Here is a 5,987-nt window from a genome sequence, read left to right on the forward strand (position 1 = left end):
ATTCAAAATACATCCTATAGGCTACTGTCTTGTCCTTCAAAATGTGCGTCCCTGTCATTGGATTGCAATCGGATAAGGGGCCTTTGCATATCTAGTCTCACTGAGACTAGATAATATGCAAACGCCCCTTATCTGATTGGCAGCCGCAGTGGATGGATAGGCTACCAAAATGCGAACTAGCGATCTGAAACAATGGCCTCAGCACCCGAAGGGGTAGGGATAAGGTGACCAGACGTCCCGTTTTTCCCGGGAGTCACAATTCGTTGTCGATTAACATAAAGTTGGTGATAGGCGGAATTGCGCTGATAGAAGTGCTCTCTCTCGCGCACGCTCCACTTCTTCAGTTCTCATATACAGCGCGCAATCAGTTCTCAGTGCTCAAATACACACACAGCAGTCCAAATGTCTATCGTAGAGTATCTCACATAAATACAGTCGGTTATGGATTAAGTGAATATAAACAGGTGAGTGAAAACTGAACGTGTGTCAGTATTACATGCATGCCTTCCGTCTTAAAGGGACAGCATTCCCAATTAAGTACCTATCCATGTCATTAATGTTAACCAACAAAAGATGTTAAATAAATATAAGTAAACATACTGTATCTGAAAAATGAGTTTAATTTGTATCCCTTTTGTATTTGTCTTATTGTCTTATTCTGCTTCTTTTTCAAATATTATAAATTATATATGAACAACTATAATTTTTATAAGTTTCTCGCTTTTCACTACTGTTAAAGGGATAGCTCACCCAAAAATGAAAATTGTCTTCATTTATTCAAGTTTTTCCAAATTCAATCCTTGATTTAAATTTCTCATAACCTTAATTGATTTGGTCTAAAGAGAGAATAATTAATGACTATTTTTGTTTGAAGACTACATATAGCTACCAAATAGCTACCAAAATAAATGTTGGTAACTGCAGTTTGACTAAGAGTAATGACTAAAAGTTGACAAAAATGCAATAACATTTCGTCGAATAAAACTAGACTAAAACTATGAAAGACTCAAATGACTAAAATGTGACTACGACTATTAAGCCTTTTTGTCTGAAGATAAAGACTAAGACTAAAACAAAAATGCCTGTCAAAATTAACACTGCACACCTCATATGAAAACTTTTTACTGCAGAGTTTTCGAGATATGGGACATTATTACATTTTAGAGAACTATAAAGTCCCCATTTATAATAAGAAAAAACAAATGGTTAGTTCTTTTTTTGGGGACATCCAATACTATTTACATACCTCTTATGAAAACTTTTTACAGCAGCATTTTCAAGATATGGGATTATTTCAATTTAGAGGGCTATGAAGACCCCATTTCTCATAAGTAGAAAAAAACAATGGTCAGTTCTTATAGGGGATGTCCCATACTGTATACATACCTCTTATGAAACCATTTTACTTCAGCATTTTCGAGACATGGAACATTATTACACTTTAGAGGGCTATAAAGACCCCATTTCTAATAAGTAGGGAAAACCAATGGCCATGTGACGTCCCGTACTATTTACATACCTCATGTGAAATCATTTTACTGCAGCGTTTTTGAGATATGACATTATTACAATGTAGAAGGCTATAAAGACCTCATTTCTGTTAAGCAGAAGACATGAATGGCCAGTTCTTGTAGGGGACACTTCAGATCATATGCACTCTTCATATGAAGCTATTGTACTGAGGCAATTTAGAGAAATGCACCATTATTTCACTGCAGAGGCTTATAGAGAGGTGTAATCTAATTAAAACATAATGCTGATTCTTATAAGTCATCTCACATCTATGTGTAAATCAAAGAAAACATTTTACTGTATCATTTTTATGGAGCATGAAATTATTTCACTTATAGATTTTATAAAACTGTACATTTATCCATTCTAATAAGTAAACAAGTAAAATAGCTTCATATGTAGTTTGCATATGATCTATAAGAACTGGCCATTCATGACTTCTATTTAAAAGAAATTAGGTCTTTATAGCCCTCTAAAGTGTAATGTTATATATCTCTAAAATGCTGCAGCAGATTTTTTTTTCAGTTTTCAGATAAGGTGTGCATATAGTATTGGACGTCCCATATAAGAACTAATCATTGGCTTTCTCTACTTAATGGAAATGGGATCTCCTAAAATGTTATAATGTCCCATGTCTCAAAAATGCTGCAGTCAAAATGATTTTATATGATGTGTGCAAATAGTACGTGTTGCAAATTAGCTCAAAAGGGAAATGTATATAAATAATTACAATTAATTATGATTAATTACAATTATTTATGTCAGCTGCTAGTAGTAACTGTAGCAGAATTAAATTGCCCTCAACTAATCTGTTCGTCCAGCGAACATTCAGTGTAAGTTCATATCAACTAGCCACAGAAAATACTTTCATACAGTATTAACGCATTAGAGAGCATGTAGCAAGGATCAAAATCGTAAAGGGACATTAATTTGCAAAGCAGAATCAGAAACTCATGTAATTTGTGCACAAGAGTTTTATTAACTAAACACTAACACAAACTAGTTTAACAAACTAACAAACAATCACTCATAGATGGGAAAGGGCAAATGAGACTTGATAGATGAAACCATCAGGAAAACCAGAGACTGAAGCTATGAAAAGAGTCAGTTAACCACCTGAGTAAAACCATCTGCGCCATTTTAGAACGGGGTCTACAGCTTATACTAAATCTCTGTTTCGTTTAGTTAAATGTACGATACTTGCATTGCCTTGGCCTGGAACGAGCGTCCAGATGCAGTCTCGGATGAAAGTCTTGATGGTTTGGAGGTTCGGTGATGTGATCACCTTCTTCCGGGTTTGAAGAGTGATGAACTCCAAAAAGATGTTATTCTGACTCTGTGGTGGTCGCGAGAGTTTTCTCCCAGATGAAGATGATGAAGAGCTAAGAGAGATGTCAGCTGAGATCCAAGGATCGTTGGTGAATGTAAAGACAAGGCCGAAGCCTGGTGCAGACTTAAGGGTTGCAGAAGCATTCTAGCTCACATCCTCATCTTCTCAGAATCTAACAGAAACGCCGACTGAAGGTGGGTCACTGATGTAAGGCCTTTATCTTCTATCGAGGTCACTCCTCTGGGATTTGAGTGAGCTAATGAGGAATGGTAACTTTGGAGGGAAATGTTACGATTCTTTGTCTCTTGCATGGTGTTTTGCATATGAAACTCGATTGGGTGTTCAAGAGAAGAATCTTCAAGATTCTTATAATAATAATGTATTGCATAGGTATCAACATATAATATACACTCTCATTTAGATCATGAAAATACGAACTAATAGATACCAAACATGGTATAGATGAGGTTATATTAACTAGTGATCTATCATAAGCATGCATAAAACATATACAATACACAACACCATATACACACAACACCATGTACAAGAAGGTAGTAATCATACACAATGACCTGGGGGTTCATGTGTTCATTCAAAGAAAGGTTTTTCTATTAATTAATTAGAGAAAAGTCCCATTTTTATGGGCATTATGTGTCTTTCCTTAGGAGAAATGGAGTGAGAGTTGCTCTGCCCGCATTCCTTTGAGCAATAAAACTAGTGTTATTAGATGGTTTGTTTTGGTTGCCATGGAACCAGAGGCCTGTTCTGCCCTTTTGAGGTGTTAGTTGCATTTCGGGGGAAGGGCCCATAGACCCGCATAGTTGGCCCTTTGGTTAGGTGAGGGGGCGTTAGATATTATTTGTTAAATATAACAAATAGTTGTGTGTCTGATTGGTCCAAATGCTACATAATCGAGCGACATCGGGCGAAGTCAAAAGTGCAGAACAATCGGACACACACCTGCCACTCACGGCTGGGCCCGCATTCCTTTGGGCAATAAAACCAGTGATATCAGCATTGGTTGCCATGGAACCAGAGGCCTGTACTGCCTTTCGGAGGGGTTAGATGCATTTCGGGGGAAGGGTCCATAGACCCTCGTTATTGGCTCTTTGTTTAGGTGAGGGGGCGTTAGATATTATTTGTTAAATATAACAAATAGTTGTGTGTCTGATTGGTCCAAATGCTACATAATCGAGCGACATCGGGCGAAGTCAAAAGTGCAGAACAATCGGACACACACCTGCCACTCACGGCTGGGAGACAGTTGTGGCTCTCTCGCTGTTGGTGCCTCCAGGAGTGGTTGTGGTGCCGTGGTGGATGCTGTCAGGTGGTGTGCTGTGGTGATGTAGGCTGTAGCAAGGTGCGGGTCCTCGAGCTTATGCAGCAGGTGTCAAGGCTGTGTCACCTGTCATCCTGAAGTGAGTTGGTCTGGGTAAGATGGTTGTTTTGGGTGTTGTTAGCCAGTAGACTATCCGTGGTACCTGCGTTTTGGAACAGCTGGGTTGGACTCTCACTGGTGAGAGTGCAGGTGGTTCCAGGGGTCGCAGGGAATGGTTATGGAGATTTTGTAGTGTGAAGAGAGTTTCAGACTGACCTAGTGATGGTGGCAGGAGGGCAGCAGATGGTTGTAAGGAGTGTTGGGAGTAAGCTCGTCGAAGTCTGTGGTAGTAAGCATGGGGAGTTTCATGACGGCCCTGTTCGATGGCTAGGGCAACGATCAGTCCGTGTTCAGACTCGGGGTCTGAGGATTCCTTTATGATGGCTTGTTTGAGCCGCTGGTAGTCCTTGCTACCAGCTGATTGGATGTGTCCTTGCTGTCGAGCCAGGAAGCGTCGCACCTCTGGGCTAGAGGTGATCCAGAGCAGATTGAATCTATCTTGGCGGTTCACACTGGTCCAAGAATGCAGGAAAAAGTCAGTGGCTGCGTCCGAAACCGCCTACTTCTCTACTATATAGTAGGCAAAAAGCAAATAAGTATGTCCGATTCCTTAGTCCGAGTCCGAATCCTTAGTATTCATAAAAGAGTAGGCGAGAATTACCTGGGTGACGTACTAATTCTCGCGAGATTTGGACACACGTCTACTTAAAGTGCGTCCGAAACCACCTACTTCTCTACTATATAGTAGGGGAAAAGCAGTAGCCGAGCGCATAAAGAAGAAGAAGAGGAGGATGCGTCATAATCGAACATGTTGGAAAATTTGGATGAGGGTGTTTACTAATGTACGTATTACAAACCAAAAACACGGTTCCTTATTTTAAATTCGCATTTGATACATGACCCCAAAAAATGAACCCAGCAGTTGTTCCCTTCGTCAGGGAAGTCGGACCATAGAGGACTATGTGGAGGACTTTTGTGGACTGTGCCATTTGGTGGCTTTTAATGATGTGGCCCTTAAGGACATTTTTCGAGTGGGTTTAAATGAACCCATTCGTTCTCAGTTGCCTGGGGGAAAGATTTGTTGGTCACTGGAGAAATATATTGACTTTGCCTTGTTGCTGGCTGATTCACCATTCACCGTGGGTGTCATGGAGGAGGAACATGACACTTCCCAAAAGTCTGCTCACGTCAAGCCTGTTCACGTCATGCCTGCTATGCCAAAGCCTGCTCACATCATGTCTGCCAAGCCAAAGCCTGTTAACGTGACGTTAGCCTGCTACTCCAGGACCTGCTCACATCATGCCAGTTAAGTCAAAGTTTACTCATGTTATATCTACCAAGTCAGAACCTGTTCACTTCATGTCTGCCAAGCCATAGTCTGCCAACGTCATGTCTGCTACCCCAGGGCCTGCTCACGTCACGTCTGTCAAGCCTGAGCTTGCTCACGTCATGCGCTCAGCTGATCTTCCAGAGTTTTGACACGACATGGCCGCCAGGCCTGAGTCCCCGGCCAAGATGGCCACCACGCCTGAGTCCCCGGCCAAGATGACCGCCACGCCTGAGTCGGACGCAGAGCTTGGGCCAAGACTGAAAAGACTGATAGCTAGCGTGATGGACCCACCTCTGATGTCGGTGCGAGCTGCAGGCATCCCAGTGACGTCAGCACTCTCAAGCCCCACCATCTTAGAGGTCATGCCACACTCTGCTGCCCTTCCTGTAATGGCGGTCGCCATTTTGAGCGTGTGGGCTGCACACTGCGCTCCT

The sequence above is a fragment of the Sinocyclocheilus anshuiensis genome, unplaced genomic scaffold (assembly GCF_001515605.1).
Source record: "Sinocyclocheilus anshuiensis isolate Anshui unplaced genomic scaffold, SAMN03320099.WGS_v1.1 scaffold2306, whole genome shotgun sequence".
Lineage (NCBI taxonomy): Eukaryota > Metazoa > Chordata > Actinopteri > Cypriniformes > Cyprinidae > Sinocyclocheilus > Sinocyclocheilus anshuiensis.